The sequence below is a fragment of the Muscardinus avellanarius genome, assembly GCF_963383645.1.
Source record: "Muscardinus avellanarius genome assembly, chromosome: 6".
NCBI classification, from domain to species: domain Eukaryota; kingdom Metazoa; phylum Chordata; class Mammalia; order Rodentia; family Gliridae; genus Muscardinus; species Muscardinus avellanarius.
Window position 1 is genome coordinate 136,277,695 of NC_137791.1, and position 13,059 is coordinate 136,290,753.

Below are 13,059 nucleotides of genomic sequence, written 5' to 3' on the forward strand. Positions count from 1 at the left end.
AGGACAATACTTGAGGGTATCCCAAGCCAAGTGCCTTCAGTTGCAAGCTGCTTGCTCCCAGAGTCCACGCGATCTGCCAGAAAGGAATAGGGAAAGTGGCAGAACACCTCTAGGGCTGTCGGGGCTTTGGTGTCCAGCAGCTGCCTTCAGGTCACTAGCCGAGTGTTGCCCGAGCCAAGTGCCGTCAATTACAAACTACTTTCTCCCAGAGTCCACGCAATCTGCCAGAAAAGAGGTGCAGGTCACCCCTAGAGGCCCTGGTCAGACTTGATGTCGCACTCCACCTTCTCTCAAGGCTAACGCGATCTGAGAGACGCTCCCCAAAGGGGAGGGGTTTTCTGAGAGGGAAAAACCATCTTTGTGGCTGCGCTAGGTGTTTATATATGTCTGCATGTCCTCTGTTGGTTGTGGTGGGTTTGGGATTTGGGGAATTCTGGGAAGCAGCTCTCAGAATTTGCACAGGGTATTTGCATGTCCTTTGAAGAGTCTCCTTTCAGTAGGAGTGTCAGACTTGCTCCAGTGATGTCTCCTGGGTTTGTTGATTAGTAAACAGATGGTTTTGTGAAGCTTGGGTCCTTCTTATCTCTGAGCCTTGGAAGAGCAGGAAATTAAGCTTTTTCTATGAGGCCTCTTCCCTATCTGCCTATCTCCTTTCTATCTCCTCACCTCCACTGTGGGGGTGGTGACAGCTGCCTGCTGGTCTGCACGGGGTGCTTCCAAGATGGCCTCTCTTGGGTCAGCCCAAGGATGCGGCCAGGAGGGGGTAGGGCTCAGGCCAGCTAGGTGACTTGCATAAGGTCATGCAGGTGGGGAGAGGAAGAGCTTTCAGGACATCTTCCACTGAGCCGGCTTGCTTCAGGGCTGAAGCCAGACCCTACATCTGACTACCAGAAGTGTCTGCTGCTAACCCCGGCCGTACTATGGCCCTGCAGCAGGGTGGATTTTCATCTTTCCTTTAGAAAGACATGGGTTTTGATGGGTATGGCAGACAGAATTCCAAAGATGGACCCTCAGTCCCTCAGCCCTTGCCCGTTATTCAATCAGACACTAGCCCAGGTGCCGCGGAGCAGGACTCTGCACTTGGAATTAAGTCCCAAGGCAGCTGGCCTTGAGGCAGAGATGACTGGGGAGTTGACCTTTCGAGTCTTTTGGAACCAGGAAATTTCCTCCAGCTGACGCAGAAGGCACAGTCAGATCTAAAACGTGAGAAAGCCTGGGGTGTGTTGCCGTGGCCGGCTGGAAGGTGGAGGGGTCATGACAAGGCCTGTGGGCAGCCCTAGGAGCCGAGGCCAGGAGAGGGGCTTCTCATCTGCGGCCCTAGGAGCTGACTCTGCTGACCAGCTGGCTGCAGCGGAGCAGCCCTCCCCAGAGCCTGCAGGCCGAGCCACCCTGCCCATTGCCTCGATTTTGACCTTGAGAGAGCCCCAGAATGGGAACCTGGTTTGATACGCCTAAGCCACCTCTTAGTCAGGTGAGGCGGGTGTGTCTGTTGCTTTATTGTGTCTTTATTTTGGCCTTTAGCACCCTGAGTGGAGTCCTCCTAATCCTTAGATCCTGTTCTCATCAGCGTGACCCATGGCCCCAGGAAGCTGTTCTGGAAGGAGGGACCTGAGGGCCAGGCAGCGGTGCCCCCCCAGGCTCCTGGCGCACGGGCTCTAAACTGGAAAGGTCGCACTTGGGGTAAGAGAAATACCACCAGAAGGGGCTGCAGGCAATCAGGTCGAAATAGCTTGCTGTGAAAAGAGACAGGCTTCACATGTGGCCACGCCCAGCTGCAGAGGAGGCTGGGATATGTGGTCCCCCCCCCCCAGTCCCCCAGAGTCTACTCCCCACCGAAAGTTCTACTGCAGACCAAGGGCCAGAGGCTGTTTGGGGACACGAGCAACAGTGCCCCCTGAGCCTTCTGTGAGCCTTGCACCAGCTCTGAGTGTGGGCGACCCGTGCTTCCCTTGCCGCTGGAAGAACTTGGTTCAGACCTCTCTGCTTCACTCACACCATCTCATCTGCTCTGCAGCTTGGGAGGGTGCTCACCTGTCACTCATCCGTACCTCCATCCTCTCGGATGCCCAGTGCTCATTCTCTCCTCTCAGCTACTATTAAACTGAGGCTCAGACAAGTGACGGGACCCGCCACTGTTCACAGGCAACAAGTGCTGGAACCTGGGTCGGAGCCCAGGGCCCCTCTGGCCCCGGGACCTTGGCTGTGCCAGCAGTGCTGTGCTAGGCAATGGAGACATGGCCACCGAGGAATTTCCCGTGGCCGTAACACAGGTCACTACACACAGTGGGCACAACAACTGGACCTCAGTGAAAAAGACATAAATATCAAAAGCTGGTGGGAATGTCGGTTGCTGTCTTGAGCCGTTAGATTTGGGGCCGTTTGTTATGCAGCAATAGCTAGCTAACTCATTGAGTCATTGAGAAGGGTTGTTAGCAGTGATTCAGAAGATGAGACAGGTACATTTGAGAAATTAACTTCGAGAGTCTCTTAGTTTTTTGTTACTGGGAATTGAACTCAGCGACATTTTACCTGTAAGCAACACCCCAACCCTTTTTATTTTTTATTTTGAAAGAGAGTCTTGCTACCTTGCCGAGGGTCTTGCTGAGTTTTTGAAGCTGACCTTGAACATGTGATCCTCCTACCTCTACCTCCCAGGTACTGGGAATACAGGTGTGTGCACTACACCTGGCTAGTGTCTCTTGGTCTTTTCTATTAAGACGCAGTGAAAAATAAAAGCCATGATCTCAGTACCTCGGCGTCTCAGCCAGGTAACAGCAGCACCATTTGGAACTCCCCAGCCAGTGTATGACGTGCCTTTTATTTTAACTGAATTTGTTCGCAGTGATCCCAATCCCCGTTTCACTCAGCGCGGCTGAGGCCGACTCTGCTTTGATCTGCACATTTTCTTCCAGCTCTGGAAGGTTCTTCGGCAATTCTGGGTCATCACCTCTGTGACAGGGCAGGGCCCGATTCCGATTCCAAAGGCCAGACACTTCATCCGAGACCACGCTGCTCACCAGAGCGCGCAACACCAGCGTGTCATAAAGACGCGGCCTGACCTTTAAAACCAATTACGCGCACAAGCACACCAAGCTAAACCCAGCGGCACCCGCAGGGACGCAGCTGAGCAGGCTTCAGAACCTCGCCACGCTGCTGCTCCCAGTACTGCCCTGTAGACAGGACCGCTTCGATTAGCAGGCTGCCCAGTGGCCTGGAAGCGCCCTCGCCCCAACCTCCTCCATGGTCCTTAAAGGAGCTGGCCACGGGACCAGCCCCCCGCCGCTGTGCATCTCAGCAGCAGCCCCTGGCCGCACACCTTTGGAGGTTGCAAACCCTCCTCTGCGTGTCCCTGGTCCAGTGACACCAACCAGGCTCTTGAAAGTGACGACTCTGTCCCGGCCAGCATGCAGAATTTTGAGCAGGAGGGTCCAGGCCTCCAATGGTGTGTCCTGCGGGGCAGAAGGGAATTGCCAGGCACACGCCTGCTACATGCCAGCCACAGGCCTTGTCACCTTCTGTCCCCACAGCCTCGTGAAGATTAGCGCCCCCGAGCAAAGAAGGGAGGTGTCCTGTTGGCAGGACAGGGTGCCCGCCATTCTGGCCACCGGGCAGAACCCTGCAGTCTCCGTGGCTCCCGCCCACGGTGGGTGTTTCCACCCCTTGGGGTTCTGTCCCATGCGGTTGTCCAGGTGGATGGAGGTCTGCCCTGGGAGCGGGTGGCTCTGGGGTGCAGTAGGGGCACGTGGCACTGGCACTGGCAGGTGGCCGTGGCCCGCACAGCTGGGGAGCTATGGGACTGGGTTGCATCTGGCTGGAGCCACCATAGCTGATGCCAGGCTCCTGGAGGGCAGGCAGAGAGCGGGCACCCTGCACTCTCCTCCCTCTCCTCCCTCTGCGCCAGGAGAGGCTGGAGAGGCCACAGAATCCCCTGGGAGGCTAGAGTGCCCGACATGGGCATGAAGTTAGCCAGGATGGCCGCAGCCTGGGGTTGGAGGTGGGCCGTCCAAGGCCATCTCGCTGTTGCTGGAAGTGGAGGCAGAGCCCCCCCCTGCTCCCATCACCATTGCTGCCCGCGTGGACCCACGGACACAGGGGGAGTGGGGCTTCTCTCCTGCCAGCGTGTGTGCACGTGCGCGCACACCTGCGTGCCCATGTCCTTTTACCTGTCTGTGTCTCTGTGAGTGTACCCTGTGCTAGAAGCCCCACACTCACTGCTATTTTATTTTGCACAGTCAGTGTCTGATTGCCTGCGGCGGCTCCATGGCTCTCTGCCGAGCCCGTCCTTGTTGAGGCCAGTGTATGCCCAGGGCAGAGCCAAGCAGAGCTCGGCCTGGCAGTTGGACTGTGGCCTGTTGCCCGGGGCCCTGAAGCCACCCAACCACAGTGAACGCTGGCTTTGCACCATGGCGTGGCCAGGCCAGGGTGCTCCTCAGGGGCGGCGGGCAGTGAGGGCCGGAGCCTTGGCTGAGCTCCCAGGCTGGGTCTGCATTTCCAACTCAGACAGGCATCCACTGGCCAGCCTCTTCTGCCAGCCGAAAGACCCAAGTTCACAGTGCTGCTGAGTTTTAAAGGTTTAAAATGCCTTTTCCTTTTCTCTTTTTCCAGTACTGAGAATTGAACCCAGGGGCATTCTACCACCAAGCTGTACCCCCAGCCCTATTTCTTTATTCCTTATTTTGAAACAGGGTCTCACTGAGTTGTGGAGGGCCTAAGTAGCCAAGTCTGGCCCATCAATCCACAATCCTCCTGTCTCAGCCTCCCAAGTACTGGAATTACAAGTGTGCACCACCATGCCCAGCTTGTATTATTTCTTATTTCTTATTTTTATTTTTGTGGTACTGGGGGTGGAACCCAAGGACTTTTCTATCTCCGGGCTACACTACCAGACCTATTATACTTTATTTGGAAACAGGGTCTCACTAAGTTGCTGAGAGCCTCACTAAGTAGCTGAAACTGGCTTCGAACCTGTGTGATCTCCTGTCTCAGCCTCCCAAGCGCTGCAATTACAAGCGTGCACCCCCAACCCCGGCTTTGTATTTTTTATCTTGAAAAAGGGTTTCACTAAGTTGCTGAGGGCCTTGCTAACTTGCTAAGGCTGGCCTCAAGCCTGTAATCCTCCTATCTTAGCCTCCTATAGGCGTGCAACACCATGCCCAGCTGTCCTTTTAATTTTTTTTTCAGTACTGGGAATGGAACCCAAGGCATTCTTCCTCCGAGCTACACCCCCTGCCCTACTTTTTATTCTTTATTTTGAAACAGGGTCTTATCTCACTGAGTTGCAAAGGGCCTCACTAAGTAGTGGAGGCTGTCCTCGAACTCTCATCTTCCTTTCTCAGCCTCCGAGGGCTGGGATCACAAGCGTGCACCAGCTGTCTTTTATTGTTTGACGAGCAAGTCCCCTCCTGGGCAGCTATCTTAAAGCTGTAAAAGCAGGAGCTCCGTCAGACCCTCGTGCGGGCGGTTTCAGTCCCCCAGCTGAGAGGTGGGGGACTCCATTCTCCAGTAAGTAGTGGGTAAACTAACAGATCATGGTGTCCTCACGCAGCGAATGAGCCTTAAAGAGGGGAAATTGTGCCGCATGGATGAGCCCTGATGGGTGCTAGTGGGACAAGCCACAACCCAGCCACAAAAGACAGACGCTGTCGGATTCTCCTCAAATGGAAAACTCAGAGCAGACATCCTCTGCCAAGGGCAGCGGGAGGGCGGGGAGGGGCTGGGGCCCAGGGGCGGGGCTCCAGTTTGGCAGATGAACAAGTTCTGGAGGTGGCCGGTGCTGACGGCTGCAGGGCGGTGAGGATGTCCCTAATGCCACCGAACTGGACACTCAAACACAGTTAAAACGACAACTTTCATATTACATCTATTTGAAAAATTAAAGCCAGGCGTGGTGGCACACACTTGTAATCCCCGTGCTTGGGAGGCAGAGACAGGAGGATCACGCAGGTTCAAAACCAGCCTCGCTGGCTTAAGAGACCCTGTTTCCAAAAATATAAATATATATTAGGTCTGGGAGTGTAGCCCGGAGGTAGAAGGGTTTCAAGGAACCCCAGTCTCACCAAAAAATAAATAAATAAATAAATAAAATAAAAATTTAGTTCTGAGCTAGGCGTGGTGGCGCACACTTGTAATCCCAGCATTTGGGAGGCTGAGATGGGAGGATCGTGGTTCATGGACAGCCTCAACTACTTAGTGAGGGCTTTTGCAACTCAGTTGGACCCTGTTTCAGAATAAAGAATATAGCTGGGCGTGGTGGCGCACGCTTGTAATCCAGCATTTGGGAGGCTGAGATCGAAGGATCACAGTTCATGGACAACCTCAGCTACTTAGTGAGGCCCTCTGTAACTTAGTGAGACTCTGTTTAAAAATAAAGAATAAAAAATAGGGCAGGGGGTGTAGCTCGGAGGTTGAATGCCCCTGGTTGTTCCATCTCTAGTACCTACTGCAAAAAAAAAAAAAAAAAAAAAAAAAGAAGAAGAATAAAAAATAGGGTTGGGGGTGTAGCTTAGAGGTAGAATGTACCTGGGTTCCATCCCCAGTACCGGAAAAAAAAAAAAAAAAATCAGTTCTGTAAAAGAAATCCCTGGGATAGGTTTAAAGAAGTTCTGGAGACACAGGAAGGGCGATGTTGCCACAATCCTGGCAGAGAGATTGGAACGGAAGCAAATTAAAGCACTTCAGGTGCTCTTCTTGAGCAATTTAAATTAATTTCTTCTAAGTAGTAAAACATATATACCACCAACAAATTAAATACTTCTCACAAAAACAAGGCTGAACAGGTGGTTGGCCCACCCATATTACAAGTCTATGGTGCAGATGGGAAATCCTCACCAAGTCTGGAACCTTGAATTGGCTTTGGGACGGTGGCCACCCATGGGGCCCAGCGTGCGCGCCCTTGCCCACGTCAGCCTAGCACGGCCAGGTGGCTGCGTGCCCTCCAATCAGCTGCAGCCGCGCGTCCTCAGCACAGGCCAGATGCCGGAGCTGAGCGCTCCCAGAGCCGTTGACCTTCCTGCCCACAGCTGACCCCTCGCCTGAGCGCGGCCCCCTCCCTCCATGGACGTCCGCTTCTCTCCCGTCGTCAGTGGGTTGAGTTGCAAGGCCCCAGTGCCTGGCATTGGTGTTACACGTCGACTGTGCTCCCATTCACATGTTGAAGTCTAACCCCCAGCAGCCCAGAATGTGGCCTTATTCAGAGACAGGAGATCTACTGAGGTATCAAGTTAAAATGAGGTCCCTGGCTGAGTGTGGTGCTGCACGCTTATAATCCCAGCGTTTGGGAGGCTGAGACTGGAGGATCGTGGTTTGCGGACAGCCTCAGCTATTTAGCGAGGCCCTTTGCAACTCAGTGAGACCTGTTTCAAATATATATATATATATATATATATATATATATATATAGCCAGGCGTGGTGGTGCACACTTGTAATCCCAGCATTTGGGAGGCTGAGAATTGGAGGATCACAGTTCGCGGACAGTCTCAGCTACTTAGTGAGGCCCTTTCAACTCAGTGAGACCCGGTTTCAAAGAATAAAAAATAGGGCAGGGAGTGTAGCTCGGAGGTCGAATGCCCCTGGGTTCCATCCCTAGATACACACACACACACACACAAAAAAAAAAAAAAGACCAAAAAATAGGTGTGGAGGTGTAACTCAGAGGTATAATGCCCCTGGGTTTCATCCCTAGTACCGCAAAAAAGTGTTTTGAGTGGGAAATGTGGATCTGTACCCCTAGACCGTGCCCTCCTGGGTTGGGGGTGGTGCCAGCAGCGGGAGGAGCAGTGGGCGGGGCTTCCCCACCCCTTCCCAGACTCAGCACTCCAAGTCTGGGGGCGGGGCCTGTGGCCTGGGGGCTCCACGTGGGAGCTGACAGTGAGCTGATGCTCCCATCTGGCCCATTTCAGCCTCACAGATGACTCCCGGGCACTGGGACCCCCATTCCTGGCATCTTGGAGGGGCACCTGGGGCTGGTGTGCCAGGACGGAGGTGGCTTCTGGACGCTACCCGCCCAGTCCCATTCCTTAGTCTGGGGCTTTGCACCCATGCAAACTCAGATCCCTCCCCAGGGACCACAGCGCGTGGCCTCTGGTGGCTGAAGCCTGGCGTCTCTGGTCTGGGGTCCATGCGTGGGTGCATGTGTGTACGTGTGCGTCACGTGTGCTGTGAGCCTGCATGTGCTGCGTGTGGTCCGGTCTCGTGTGCAGCCCACGAATGAGGTTCCACTGGGAACAGGGCGCCTCCTCCGAAGCTCCCTGCGGCGCCGGGAGAGCCCACCTGCAGCGGGGCTCCGCCTCTGGTTTGGGCGGAGCAAAATTGGACCCAGTGGGCCCTCGCAAGGTGCAGCTGGGCGGGCTATTGAGCTGGCCTGAGCCTGCTTCCTCCTCTGTTGGGGGAGGCAGACGAAGGGGAGGTCAGCAGCCCCCACCCCAGGAGGGGAAACAACATCCTTAGCACCTGGTCCAGAGCTGGCGAGGAGGAGGGAGCCAGCTGCCGCCGGTTCCAACCCCGGCCCTCTGGTTCTGAGGCTCTGCTCACTTGAGGCCAAGGCCAAGGGGCCTCCGCCTGGGCCTCCTGCCGCCCTTCGAGGCCGCGGCCACAGCGGCCCTTGTCTTCCGCAGAGACTGGGCTCACATTGCACACCCTCATCGAGTGAGGAGCTCGCCGAGTGAGGAGCTCGCCGAGGTAAGACAAGGAATTTTGTTGTTTTTTCTCTCTGGAACCTCGTTCTTTGGTGAATTTTGCTCCCCTAAACCTTGATTTTTTAATTTGCAATACTGGGGATGCAACCCAGGGGCGTTCTACCTCCGAGCTACACCCCCAGGGCTATTTTTGGCTCTTTATTTTGAAACAGGGTCTCACTGATTTGCAAAGGGCCTCACTAAGTAGCTGAGGCTGTCTGCAAACCACAGTCCTCCCGTCTCAGCCTCCCTAATGCTGGGATGACGAGTGTGCGCCACCGCACCTGGCAAACTGATCTTTGAAGTGGGCTTTGTGCCGGAGGCAGGAAGGCAGGGTGCCATTGGGCGGATCCTTCGTGCTTGGGTGTCTGGCCGCGAGGAGGAGGCACGCTGGCCTCTGCCTGCACAGGGAGCACGGCTTCAAGCGTCCCCAGCCCTGGACACTTCTTCCTTTCTTCCTCTTGTCTCCCTTGGAAGGGGAGCTTTGCACCAGCCCTCCCCCTCACCTGGCGGGCCCTCCCCTTCTCTGGGACCCAGGCCAGCTATTCCTGCCTTCCTCTGGAGCTGGGCGTGGCATCTGGTTTGAGCTAATGGTTGGAGCCTCTCCCTCACTCCAGTAAAGGTGAAGACTCCCAGGTTTGTGTCAGGGCCTGACAAGTGCTGGTGCCCTCACCTGGTGAGGGAGGGAGGGGCTGTGTGCCTTTGGGAGCCTCCCCACCTTTTGTGGCATCTCAGGCTCCACCTCTCCGGCCTTCTGTCCCCCACGCCAGTGGCCCCTCTTCATGAACAAGAGGATTTCCTGGATCTGATCAGCTGAGCTTTGCCGCCTCCTAGAGCAGGGTCTGCAGGGGCTAGATCCTCATTGTGTGCCCCTGGGAAATGGGGGGCCCTCTCCAGCTGGTCCTCGGAGCCCCCGGTAGATGACAACCTAGACTCGGAGGGAACCTGGCCTTGCTGCTAGCTTGCCCTGGCCTCCCAGGTTGTCCCCAAATTCCTTCGTCCATTGATCAGGGCAGGAGCTGAGGGATCTGGTCATTAGAGGAAAATTGGAGGCAGGTGGGGACCCTGCAGGATCTCAGAGCAGCTGCGCCTCCGGGACCCCGGGCTTGGGTGGGGGCCGGGATGCCCCCCTGTGCCACAAATCTGTGGCAGCAGTAACACAAGACACCTGAACGCTGATCAGAAGGAAGCAGCTGAGCACACCCTCCCAGGACAGGCTTCTGGGAAAGGCAAGCTAGGAGGCCATCTGAGTGGAGCCTGCTGTGCCGGGCCGCCTCTGTGCTGCAGGAAACGCTGCCCAGCAGCCTGAGCCTTGGCCTGGGGAGCCCCAGGGCCTGGGGGCACTTGGGTTGGGGTGCCTTATGAAAGGTTTCCTTAGAGGTGGCGTCAGATCTGGGCCTGGAACAGGACTTTCCCATTGAGAATAACAATAGACAATGGCTCCTCCGTGGGGTAAGCCAGCAGGCCGGCCCTGGCATCGCAGCCTGGTCTGGGTGCTGTGCCGCTGCCAAGGCCAGTGTGGGTGCTGAGCTGTCGAATCTAGTACTTAGTAGCCTCAACTCTGGGCTGGAGGCCCCGTGCGCTCCTGGATCTGAACCCCGGGGTCCTCTAAGGAGGAGCTCCAGAAGAAGCATCTGCCAGAATTCCCGGGAGTGACTGTGATATTTGAGATCAGAAAAAATAAAGTCAGAAAAATGATAGCCCTGGTGTTTGGTGATGGGCCCATGGGATGCGCGTGGCGTCTCGTAGGGGACGCAGCCGGTCGCGCAGTGAGTAAGCCCACGGTCCTTTCTCCAATCAGAAGCATCGCACGAGCTCCTTCCACATGGGGCTCTTTCCTCAGATGAGCTTGCAGGGCCGGGCTGTGAGGCGGTCACGGCAGGCAGGGGCTGCGGGCCCGTGGGATCTTTGTATTGCAGGGCCGGGCTGTGAGGCGGTCACGGCAGGCAGGGGCTACGGGCCCGTGGGATCTGGTCACGGCAGGCAGGTGGGCTGCGGGCCCGTGGGATCCGGTCACGGCAGGCAGGCAGGGGCTGCGGGCCCGTGGGATCTTTGTATTGCTTTGGTTCCAAATCAGTCAGGCATAGATTACATGGAAAACTTGAAAAGTATCAAGTAAAGGATATCAGAGCTGGGTGTGGGCCAGGCATGGTGGCGCACGCTTGTAATCCCAGCATTTGGGAGGTGGAGTCCCTGGGATCGTTGTTCGCGGACAGCCTCAGCTACTTAGGCCCTTCACAACTCAGTGAGACCTTGTTTCAGAAAATAAAAAAGACTAAAAAATAGGCTAGGGGTGTAACTCGGAGGTTGAATGCCCCTGGGTTCCATCCTCAGTCCTACCCCCCCCCAAAAAAAAAAAAAACCTGGGTGTGGGGGTGCATGCTTGTAATCCCAGTACTTGGGAGGCTCGCAGGTTCAAGACCAGCCTTGGCAATTTAACAGGACCCTGTCTCAAAATAAAATAATACTGAGAAGGCTGGGGTGTAGTTGAGTGCTAGAACGGCCCTCCTGGGTTCAATCCCCAGTCTGTCTGTCTGTCTGTCTGTCTGTCTCTCTCTCTCTCTCACACACACACACATTAAACATGAAAAGAAAAGATGGAAGGTATAAACCCAAGGCAGTGTGGAGGTCCAACAAGCTAGCATGGCGGTGCCTGCCCTCTCCCACTCGACTCCCGCCCGGCTCGGTCCCCGGGCCCAGCTCAGGCCCTGGCTCCCGACCAGCACTTGTGGGGTGCAGCGTTTTTGCCCTCGGTGTGAGGCGCCCCTTCCCATCTGCTCCAACACCGGCCGCCTCCGAGCTGCGGCTGGGGCAGCCCCGCTGGGCCCGGAGCCCCACGCGCCGCCCTCTGTCTGGCCCACTAACCTTCGCCAGCGCGTCTCTGCGTTTGCGGCTCTGCTGGGCTGTTTCGTGAGCATGGTGCCAGCGCCAGGGAATTTCCTGAGAGATCAGGGGGTGGAGGGGGAGGGAGGACATACAGATGTCATCGCGTGAGGATGGAGGGCTGGGGGTGCATGGCGGTGTAGACAGATGCATGGAGGGTTGCTTGAGTCCAGTACAGCGTGTGCGTGTGTGTGTGTGTGTGTGTGTGCGTGTGTGTGTGTGTGTGTTGCCCAGGGGCACTCTACTAAACTACACCCCGAGCTCAATTTTATTTTATTATTATTTTCTTTTGTGTGTGGTATACTAGGGATTAAACCCAGAGGCACTCTACCTCTGAGATACACCCCAGCCCTTTTTATAGTTTTTTGTGTTTGTTTGTTTGTTTAACGGTACTGGGGATAGAAACAAGGGGCCTTCTACCTCTGTGCTACATCTCCAGTCCTATTTTTTATTCTTTATTTGGAAACAGGGTTTCACTGAGTTGCAGAGGGCCTCACTAAGTAGTAGCTGAGGCTGGCCTCAAACTGAGATTCTCCTGTCTCAGCCTCCCAAATCCTGGGATTACAAGTGTGCACCACCTTGCCCGGCTATAGTTTTTTTTTTTTTTTTTTTTTTTGTGGTACTGGGGATTGAACCCAGGGGCATTCTACCTCTGAGCTACATCCCCAGGCCTATTTTTTATTATTTATTTTGAAACAGGGTCCCACTAAATTTGTGGAGAGCCTCACTGTGGCAGCTGAGGCTGGTTGCGAACCAAGATCCTTCTGTCTCAGCCTCCCAAATGCTGGGATTACAAGCGTGCACCGCCCTGCCAAGCTCTATAGTTTTGAAACAGGGTCCCACTGGGTTGCTGAGAGTCCCACTACATTGCTGGGGCTGTCCTTGAAACTGCGATCCTTCTGTTTCAGCCTTTCAAGTACTGGAATTACAAGCTTGTGCCCCCATTTTTTTTTTTTGTTGTTGTTATTTTGAAATAGTCTCACTAAACTGTTGAGGCTGGCCTTGAAACTGTGATCTTCCTATCTCAGCCTCCCAAGAACTGGGATTATAGGTGTGCTCCACCATGCCTGGCTGAATCCAGCATGTTTTGTTGGCAAGATTTTGAGGGAATGTATACTCTCTGCTCTCAGGCTGAGGACCCAGGCCCTTCCTCGAGGCCCTCACCATTCCTGGGGAGACTAGAAAGCAGATGGTCATGAAAACCCGGCCTGGACAGCTTCACGCACAAGCCAGGCTCTGCTCAAGGCACTTAGAGAAAGTGCTTAGGAGAACAAGGCTGAGGAGCCAAGCCCAGGGGCCAGGGGCGCCACCTGCCCGGTCCCTGCTCCCATGCTGCTGACAGCTGCCCTGTGCTCAGGGAGCCTCTCCCACCCCGCCCTCCTGCAAACCCCCCTGCTGAGTGGATGCGTCCTAGGGGGTTTGGGAAGATGACTCCATCTCGATTTTCCCTAGCCTCCCCCCTCTCCTTCATCTCTCTCTCTCTCAAGCTATAAAAGATTCTTA